Source organism: Terrapene carolina, unplaced genomic scaffold (genome assembly GCF_002925995.2).
Source record: "Terrapene carolina triunguis isolate 2854851 unplaced genomic scaffold, T_m_triunguis-2.0 Scaffold85, whole genome shotgun sequence".
Taxonomy (NCBI): Eukaryota; Metazoa; Chordata; order Testudines; family Emydidae; genus Terrapene; species Terrapene triunguis.
In genome coordinates, this window is record NW_020664436.1 from 22,343,098 (window position 1) to 22,354,478 (window position 11,381).

Consider the following 11,381-nt stretch of genomic DNA (forward strand, 5'->3'; position numbering starts at 1 on the left):
CTTGTGTACAGTTTGCTGAAAAAATATTAGCAGTTAAAAGGACTCTATTCCCCTTAGGACGTTTGACTGGAATATTTGTCATCTAAACTGGCATGAGGAATCTGCAAAGAGAATTACATTGCCAAGAATTCTCTCTCCCCTCCACCCCCAACTTATAGGAAAAATATCTTAGGTTTGAAGTTGCTACTATACATTAGTTAAACAAAGCCCCGAAGAATTTAAAAATGTGGGAAATGAACAGTTAAGGGAAGGGATACAAATATTCAGATCATACAATCAAGTAAACGAGGTTTTTGGAATATTCAATGTGATTTTTTGTGTGTTCAACTGTCCCCTCTCCATGCAAAACTTATTCTCATCAAGCCCTGACCAAAGATCAACACCCTCCCCCCCATCATAAATAATATATATAAAATCTCAAATGTATGGGCTACAAACTCTCTCTATGCAGCATACACACACCCCATAAGCCCCAGGCACCCAACCACAGGTCATTCTTTGGTCAATCCACTCATTGTTAGACAGACACTACAGCATGTTGCCTCTTACCTTCCCATATATAGTTTGGCGACTGTTCTTCCATCCAAACTGTTCACTATGGACAAGAGATGACAATGTATTGTCATCTTATTCTCCATAAAGTATCTTGCAAACATTGTTCTGCCTCAGCTGTGAGGCATAAAACCCATTTACCTTCCCTCATTGGACTACAGGTGACACTGGAGAGGATGATGTATATTCAGTATTTTGAGTATGTCAGCAAGTTACGTGTTGTATTTTGTCTTTGTAACGGTTTGTTCTCTGTCTGTGATAATGTCTTAGTAATTTACAATGTTGTGTAATTCGATTACCTCCAACTCTGATCGAGAGAGAATAACGGTGGTGCATGAGATCTGTTACTTCATTTAAATCTCTAGAAATAGAGACATGAATAGAATCTGATACCTTGAGGTGTTGTCCATGCTCTTGTTTTTCTGTCCATAGAACCTCAAAATACTGTGCATAGTTAATGAACAGTACTGTGCAATGAAAAATGTTAAAATATGATTAAAAGTTCTGTCTCTTAATTTAAGCAGCCTTTCTTGCCTTTTATGACGAGTGTATCCGATCAATGCAGACTCTGTACTTTACAACAGAGCTAGATCTCTAAGACCTAGGCTTCATAGGTTATTTTTTGTTCCTCATATAGACATCTTATCATAAAGGATTCTTGATGAGATGAACCTAAACAAATGCAATGAAATCCTATGGGTGTGGTTCCCCCAATGATTTCTGTCTTCACAAAGTAGATTTCCCTGAGCCACTCACCACTCCTAAAACATGTCTTTAAAAAAATCCTCTCTGATTTGAATCTCTCTAGCAAGTGTAATGCCCTGATTGTCTTGTAAGAGCCACTGAACTGACTTCCTATTCATTTGCCACTTCTTTTGTTCAGATGATTCTCCAGCACATTTTGAAACCTAAGGGGGAAGAAAATTGATTGGCAGATATACCCTTCAGTTAAAAAGGAATGAAGCCATGAACCCTAATCATCCTAGTATTATTCATGATAAATGCATTGGCTGTGAGTGTGGAATCCATGCAGAATTTTTGCAAGTGACAGTTGGTCCCTTACACTTGGCAGGTATTATTGGTCTTGTGTTGTAATACATTCTGGGACACAGACAACAAAACAAACTATTGTGTTGGTGTCACTACCACTTTTCAGCACCATTTGTGATGCTAGTACATTGATTCTACTGTGCTAGGGCTTCTGGTGTTCTAAAACCTAAAACCTCTTAAATATTTGCATTTGTGTAGTTTCCCCCTCAACCTACATAGATCAAAAGCCACAGGGCTAAATTTGCCTCCTCCTTACACACATGTAACACCACTGACTTTAGTGAGGTTGCACAGAATGTAAAGGGCAGAATGCTCCCCACCCCCACTGTAAATGAGGGAAGAATTTGGCCAAAACATTTCAAATGTCACTCTTTCTATATACATATAGGTTATTAAAATCCCTATAACCTCCAATGTATTTCTTTTTTGATTTGCTGTAGCTGTTTGATACAGACAAATAATGAAGTGCACTATTAAATCAGAAAGCAACAAGTCACCAGGATGGATCAGGTAGTATTTATCCAAGAATTCTGAAGGAACATAGACATGAAATGGCTGATCTGCCAACAAAAGGTGCAATCTTCTGTTAAGATAGGTGCCCTCCAGTCCTAGTAGCCTATTGTTGAACCCATCCTGGTAAATTGGTTGAAACGCAATTGAAGTTATGGGGAAAAACCTAGATGAACCTGATAGGATAAGGACAAACCAACATAACTTCTGTAAGAAAAAATCATGCCTCTCCATTCTACCAGAATTCTTTGTGTCCGCCAAAGGTGTATAAAGGAGACCTAGAAGATAGATAGCAGAAATATACAAAATAGTGGTGGAGAGATGGTAAATCACTCCAATTTATGCTTTCTCACAATACAAGAATAAGGGAACATGCAATTAAATTGAAAAGCAATATATTTTAAAACAGAAAAAAGCATTGTGTAAAAAAAAGTATTTGCATAGTTAAATTGTGGAATTCATTGCCATAAGACTTTTCACTGAGGCCAGGTGATTAGGAAAAATGTATAAGATATGCCTGAAAGGAAGAGGTTTTATAAGCCAACTACTATAACTGATGGGACTTTGGAAGACATTTCTGTGGGAAAGCTATTTAATCATTTGTCCATTGTTCAGTATTCCGGCACATTCCTCTGAAACATCTGATACTGGCCATTGTTGGAGACAGGATACTAGATTTGATAATACTTTTATCAAATGAATATGTTCAAGTCCTTATGTGCCTATTAAATGCCAGAAAATGGTTGCCCAGATGTTTTATAATCCTGTCACTTCCCTAAAGTGAAAACTAGCCATTCTTAATTGAATAATTAGCCAATATTAATTAAAGCTCAGGGCCACTGTACATAACTTGTTGTAATCCCCAACCATCATAGGGAGGGAGTTGTGCAACAGTGTTTTTGTTTTACTTAAAGCAATCTTTGCTAGATAAGCTTATAGGCAACTGCAAAAATGGTCTGTTAAGAGTAATCTGCAGTAACATCTTACACTAAAGACCTTAGTTTGAGCATGGTGCCTAGCTGAGTTAGTAAAAAGATGTAGCAGTTTTGGACTGCTGAGTATCTTGTACAGGAAAGATATAATTTACCTGACAAGGGATTAAGATTATAGCTGTAACACTGCCTCACGTAGTCGTTTCTCAGAGGGATCTGTTCTGAGCACAATGCTATTTGATATTTTTACCAGTGATAGAAGATGTTCTAAAATTGTTGTGGTAACGCTTGCAGATGATACCGAGTGGTGAAAAATGACAGGCCACTTATACAGCACAATCTGCTGTATTTAGTAAACTGTGAGCATTCAAACATGCATTAATACAGCCACATACAAGGTCATATTTAGGAACAAATAATGTAGATCATGCTTATAGAATGGGGGATGTTTTGTGGAAAGCAGTGATTCTGAATAGGACTTGAGGTGGATAACAGTTGAACATGTGCTCCTACTTTGATGCTGTGGTTAACAGGGCTAACATGATCTTTGGATGTACGAGCAGGGAGGTGATATTGTGGCATGCAGCAACACTGGTGAGACCATTACTAGAATACTGCATCCCATTTTGGTGTCAACACTTTTAAAAGGATGTTGAAAAACAGAGCCACAAGAATGATAAAAAATAAAAATGAGAGACTTAAGAAGCTCCATCTATTTAGTTTATGGACAAAAAAGTTAAGAGGTGACTTGATCAGTCTATACTTGCCTACCTGGAGAGAAGATTTCTGATAGTAGGAGTCTCATTGATTTAGCAGACAAAGGTATAACAAGACCCAATGGCTGAAGCTAGAGAAATTCAAACTGGAAATAAGCCACATGTTGACACTGAAGGTAATTAACCATTGGGACAGTTCACTTAGTGATGTAGATATGCTGGAGGGTAGGGATAGGGTCCAGAGTGACCTAGAGAAATTGGAGGATTGGGCCAAAAAAAATCTGAGGTTCAACAAGGACAGAGTCCTGCACTTAGGACGGAAGAATCCCTGCACTGCTACAGGCTGGGGACTGACTGGCTAAGCAGCAGTTCTGCAGAAAAGGACCTGGGGATTATAGTGGATGAGAAGCTGGATATGAGTCAGCAGTGAGCCCTTGTTGCCAAGAAGGCTAATGGCATGTTGGGCTGCATTAGTAGAAGCATTGCCAGCAGATCAAGGGAAGTGATTATTCCCCTCTATTCGACACTGGTGAGGTCACATCTGGAGTATTGCGTCCAGTTTTGGGCCCCCAACTATAGAAAGGATGTGGACAAATTGGAGAGAGTCCAACAGAGGGCAACAAAAAAGATTAGGGGATTGGGGCACATGATTTATGAGGAGAGGCTGAGGGAACTGGGCTTGGTTAGTCTGCAGAAGAGAAGAGTGAGGGGGGGGATTTGATAGCAGCCTTCAACTACCTGAAGGGGGGTTCCCAAAGAGGCTGGATCTAGGCTGTTCTCAGTGGTGGCAGATGACAGAACAAGGCACAATGGTATCAAGTTGCAGTGGGGGAGGTCTAGGATGGATATTAGGGAAAACTATTTCACTAGGATGGTGGTGAAGCACTTGAATGGGTTACCTAGGGAGGTGGTGGAACCTCTATCCTTAGAGGTTTTTAAGGCCTGGCTTGACAAAGCCCTGGCTGGGATGATTTAGTTGGTGTTAGGCCTGCTTTGAGCAGGGGGTTGGACTAGATGACCTCCTGAGGTCTTTTCCAATCCTAATCTTTTATGATTCTATGTGGTGGATTCTCCATCACTTAAAGCCTTTAAATCAAGACTGGATCTCTTTCTAAAAGATGTGCCCCAGTCCAACCAGCAGTTATTAGGGATTAATGCAGGAATTACTTGGTCAGGTTCTATGGCCTGTGTTATGCTGGAGGCCAGACTAGATGCTCATAACAGTCCTTTTTATGAGGACAGCCCTGAATACTGTAGACCAAAATGACCTATTTATGCTATAAAGCTGTAGCAGTAATTCTTTCTGGATTGTACATTACACACACCACAAACTGTCTTAAAAGAACATTCTTAAGGTTGCAAAGTCAAGCACTCAGTAGTTAAGAAATTGCAGAATTAAGGTTGCCTGTGCATGCCCCCTTGTGCTTTATACTTTGATAGTCTTTAATTACAAGATCACATACTATTTTTTCCCACACGGGATCTCTGCCCTGTTCAGTGCACAGGATAGACTGGACACCCGTAGTCACTTGTGAATTGCATAACCTATGTCCTGTAACTTTCTGGTACTGCCTACTGTGATGGAAAGTACCCCACACTTCCAGTGAAAGGGTTAACAGGAGCTAGAAAGTAATTGGTGCACGTGGAGGGAGAGCCAGGCCCAGGTGGAAAGGAGCTGGTGGCTGAATTAAGGATGAGTCCCTGCTGAGCAGAACAGGGTGACTAATAAAGGAGAACTTCAAAGCAGTAGAGAGAGGCAGGGAGTGAAGGGGGAAAGTAAGGTTTGGGGTCCTTGCCTGAAAAAAGAGCACTGGCAAAGGGTCAAGGCAGACACTGAAGAGCCACAGAGATGGACTGAACTACTGAGTCACTCCACACCAGGGAGGTAGCCTGGAGTGGGTTTCCAGAGGCAAGAGACATGGACACCTAGAGAGCATTGAGGGAGACAGACAGGAGCCAGCCCTCCTGGGAGATGTAGCTCAGTACAAGAGCTAGAAAAATGCTGCAGAGTTTGGGAAGGGGCAAAGAGTCTGTGGAGGAGTGATCCCAGGAAGGGATTAGAGACAGGCTGAGGGAGCAAGAAGCCTGAGGGAACAGACCTTAGCTGCTTGCTACAGGGTCCCTGGACTGGAACCCAGAGTAGAGCGAGAGCCTGGTGTTTCCTTACTAGCAGCTGAGAAAGGTGGCATCAGGGCCGGCTTCAGTGTTTTTGCCGCCCCAAGCGGCGACCAAAAAAAAAAAAAAAGCCACCATTGGCGGCACTTCGGCAGCAGCTCTACCGCCGCCACTTCATTTTTCGGCAGCAATTCAGCGGCAGGCCCTTCCCTCCGAGAGGGACTGAGGGACCCGCTGCTGAATTGCCGCCGAAGAGCCGGACGGCCCGCCCCTCTCCGTTGGCCGCCCCAAGCACCTGCTTGCTGCGCTGGTGCCTGGGCCCATAGAGCCCAGGGTTGGGTCAAAGACCTGGCATAAGGTCACTGGACTATTGTTTCATGGGATTTTGGTGCCCAGGAAGGGGTGGGACTAAATGTGACCTGGCAGAAGGGCCAAGTCACGAGAAGACGCAGACCACCACAAGATTGGAACAGCTGTCAGCAGAGGACACTAGAGGGGGAAGAGCCTGCTACAACATGCCCTGCCACAAGTGGCTGCTCACCAGCTAGCGAGTCACTCTTCTTCTGCATCCAAATACCAAGTATAGCAACCTCACTTCTCTCTTTGCAGCATGTACTTTTCATGGAAACATCAGTACATCAGAGAACCCAGCTGAACAGCAGCAAAGGGGTGGAGCATTGTCAATAAACCAGAGTAGCATGCATGATACAAATAGGGAACTGATCCATCACCTATTGGAGTTGACAGACTCCAACTGCTTTAAATGGGATTGCATCAAACTCTGAATGAATGGCAAGAAAAATCTCCTCAGAGATGGGAAAGGCACAAGAATCAGATTTCTCAGCTAATCTCTTCAGAGTACAGTGATCTATGCACCCTACAACCAGTTCATTTACCCCTCACAAAGCTGTTGTGAGTGAAATATGCTGTCTTATAAAACTGGAGGATAATGGGGAGGGGGAGACTTTTTTTTTTTTACCTTTTTGATATCCCAAACTAAGTGAAAGACAAATTATAATGACCTCTGAAGTCTATAAATCTACTGATACTAATGAGACTCAAGCAGAATGATCTCTCCCCTTTCTTGTTTTTTCTCTCCCTCACCTTCCCTCTTTGTTTTTCACACCAAAAGCTCATTTACTAGCTTTCTTGCTGGCAGAATCTGCTGGGTTTGTTTCTTTTCCATGCATTTTCTTCAAAAGACCTGAAATGTCACCTAGGGGTACATCTTAATGAGATGCTATTGTCTTATTAATGTAACAACGGGTGTTTTTAATTAGAAAACCCAAAGTACCATGAGCCTGTCTCCACTCTACTCCATATTTACCGTGAGACATTGACATACTATCCTAGACTCATTCTGTTAGGTGTGCAAAGAACTGGGAATTCATTTAGAGAGTTTTGGGTTATGTAACCACAGGCAGAGATTTGTTCTTTGAGACTGTTTTCAATGTGTTTATTTTTCTCCCCCTCCCCCAAATGAGTTCAGAATAGATAACTCTCAAATATCTCCATGCACCTTGTATCTACCCTGGAAACAATATGAATTCTTAATGCCAGTAGAGAATTGGTGCCTAGGTATTAGAGTAGTCCAGGTTTGAAAATCTTTACCATAACAAAGGAACATAAGTTAGGAGCCTAACCTTCACTGCTCCCATAGACCTCCACATATTGAGTTATTTGTTTTTGCACTAATTTATATAACAATAAAAGCATTGACCCAGTGGGCGCTCTTGGGTGCTCATATAACCCTCTAGTGAATGTGTCACAGGTCCCCATCTATCTTTGATTTGCAGAGGATGTGAATATGTTGCAGTCCCACCTAGCAAGCCTTGGTTGTGAAGCTGCTGCAGCTCAAGCGAATGCCTTTAGCTCTGAAGGTCCTTGGGTCAGTTCTTGGTGTTTCAGCCAAGATGGTGGTCATCCCATTCAGCACTTTGAAAAGCTGGCAGGAGCCTAAATATGGATTTAGGAACCTGACTTTAGGCTCTTATGTTTGAAACTGTTGGCCTAGATTGATAGCATTCTCTTTGCTTATACTTGTCACTAACATTGGTTTAGGTGGTCCTCTACTGTGGAGAAGAAAAGATCAGGATTAATTTTTTTTTTTTTTTTTTTTGCGCTGAACCTTAAAAATTCTAGAGGACTCTGCCAATCTGCAGCTGCATAGTGTGAGGCAGAGTTGCTGCAGGCTTGTTAGAGGAGTGCTCTCATAGAGACTTGACTTAATTTCATTCATGGTTTTTGTATCACTTTTCCTCCCCCCCGCCCCAATCTTAAAATACTTTCCTCTGAAAGGATATGGTTGCTGCTAGTGTGGGTGAAAACTTCACAAACATTTTGGCCATGGTTCTTGCCCAGTGATTTTGGTGGCCTCAACTTTTATTTGCCCAGGATGAGACCATTTGTAAGAGTTTAATTTTGAGAGTGGCTTCATGGCAGTTTTAAAGTGTCTCAAGTTGGTCACTTGGGCCTAGGCTTTCAAAATTAGCCAAGGACCTAATCCTGCAAGCAAATCACACACAGCTCTTACTGACTTGAGTGAGAGTCCTTTGTGTGGCGCACCTTCAAGGAGACACCCTAAGGTAAACTGTGTTTCTGTAACAGAAATGAGCCCCTCTGTCAGTTCTGAGTCTGCTCTCACTTCAACCTGAGATGGAGTTTCATCAGTATAAAAGGAACTACCACAGGTGTGAGGGCAGAATTGGCCTTACAATATCCCATTTACTTCATGCACATGAGTCATGTTTGGAGAAGACCAGATTGGGTCCCAAATCAGCAAAGAAATTGAAATGCTGAAATCCATGTTGATAAGTTGGGGGACATAACATAGAGATTCTTCATGGGTCTTGCTTTGTGAGGTCACCAAACTTTTCTCCACTGAAATTCCTCTGCAGAACTAGAACATAATTTTCCAGAGAGAGTGACTAAGAATCTATCCGTTCCACAAGCACATGATGTACAGTATGCACTGCTTTAAATAGTTAAGGCTAGTGTGAAGTCAGTCTTTTGAAAGAGATTTTTGGCTTGATTCATGTGTTAGACTGGGTTGTCCAGGATCAATTTACAGCTAGATCAAAACATCAGGCCACCCCCACCCCCAAAATTGGAGAAGGTAAAGTGGGGGCAAGGACATGCTCACCTAGAAAACTGGTCTATGTATGACTGATGAAAATAGGGGCAACATAGTGCATAGATGAAAGATCAAGCAGGGCAAGGTGTATACGTTATTGATGACAATAGAATCTTAAACTAAGCACAGCAAGCAGGAATGCCTAATGTGCGTTCTAAAAGATAACACACACCCAGACACTGACACATGTTTTCTTTGTAAAACCTGGGCTCCTGTGTTGGTGTTTTCATTGGCAGCAAGGAAATAAATCTGGCCTCGCTCTAATTTTTTAATTTCACATAACGTTTCCCTTTCGCTGAGTGCCAGTTGTTACTAGGAGAAAATGAGAATAGTGGCTTGATGACATCAAATTATGGCCTGATCCTGCACACTTTTATTTGAATCAATAGCTTTGACTCATGCTCTGATGAGGCTTTTTTTCTCTTTTGGCTATACATTTGGCTTCAGTAAGATTACTTGCATGAGTAAAACTTGCACAACTGAGTTTTTTGTGAGGACAGCCCTGAATACTGTAGACCAAAATGACCTATTTATGCTATAAAGCTGTAGCACTAATTCTTTCTGGATTGTACATTACACACACCACAAACTGTCTTAAAAGAACATTCTTAAGGTTGCAAAGTCAAGCACTCAGTAGTTAAGAAATTGCAGAATTAAGGTTGCCTGTGCATGCCCCCTTGTGCTTTATACTTTGATAGTCTTTAATTACAAGCTCACATACTATTTTTTCCCACACGGGATCTCTGCCCCATTCAGTGCACAGGATAGACTGTGCTCTGGTGGTGAATCAGAGTGTATTGTGAAGGAGACTATCTGTAGGACCGCTGCTTCCTTTGTTGCAGAAGTTGGAAGGGGTGGAGAGAGTGAGGCAGGATGTTGCAGGAAGAGAAAGGACAGTGGTCTGGTTATGAGGTTGAGAGCTGCCTGAAGACGTGCACTCTCTTGCTGCCTCTGTTGCAGAGTTCCTATGTGATGTTGGGCAGCTCACTCAAACCTGACTTTTCACAGGTGGTCACCAGGGATTTCCCTACATACAGCCCTACACCCCTCCCACCCCCAGTTTTGTGAATTAGTTATATGCAGTGTTGCCAATTTAGTGATTGTTTGGAAATTTGAATTGAAATTGAAACATTAATACATACTTTAAAAGCATATAAAGTGTATGATAAAATACGTGTATCTGAAAAAGTATAATAGATTTGAAAAGTATGAACATAGACAAGCTTCCTTATACAGCTTTTGTTTCTATGACTATGTCAGTGCATTCGTTTTGGTGATGTTGGCCCAATTATGATCTGTAAGCAAAGTCTAAATGAGCTCTCCCTGACAGCTAGTGATGGGCTGGGGGGAAAGGCTTCAGGACCAGATTGTATTTACATTCACACCTAATCTACCTAGGTATCCAGCAAACAGAGCTGTGTTGCCCAAGTGATTTTGGCTGGCGTTGGATTACAAATCACTTGAATGCGGGGGTGGGGGGGGGAGATAAATGTTGTTGTTCTTATTGTATGAGTAAAGGGCAGTAGAACTGTACTTAGCCTGTGCTGATTGGGGGCATTAGGGAGAGAGGGTGGGGACAGGTGTTTTGCTTGATGGTCTGCCTAAGTCACAAGTACTATTTGACCTGCCCCTCTCCACTGTTTAAAGACAGAGCTGATTAGACTCCATAGATAGTCTTTGTTTTGTTAAGTGACCACTACAGCTGAAATCACTGATAATCAGGTCTAAGTGGAAGAGGGGGGCCCAGTCTGCACTAGCAGCAAGGTTCCCGCACTGAGAGCTCAGCTGAATTCACTGTGAGCTGGGTGGAACCTCAAGAGACATGCGAACAAACATGGATGTGGCATCATACTTTCTATTTAAGCAAGAGATACCACACACTACAAACTGGTGGCCAATGTTAAGTGCATTGTCACTTGTTCATCCTGAAGTTGAACACTGGTTCTGAACAAGACCAGCAAATGCTAACTATCTTTCTACAAGAAACTCAACTGACTGGCTAGAAGCATGTGGTGAAACAGTGAAAGACTCAACAGTTGAAAAAGTGAAGATCTCTCTCACCACATTCAAAACATTTGCATACATGGCTGATGAATGCACTGATGCAAATGGGCAAGTATTAAGTCATTGTGTATGTTATCTTGATGTCCGTGGTAGGCCAGTAGATGCATTTCTAGATGTTCAAGTTATAGAAGACACATCGGCTGCATCTGTGACAACCCACATCTTAGAGTTAAATGCTTGTCAATTGGACCCCAAACAGATGGCTGCTTGTGCATTTGATGGAGCTGCAAACTTCTCTGGAAGACACGGTGGAGTACAAGCTTTGCTCAGAGAAAAGTGTAACCCTAATCTCTCCTATACACACTGCAG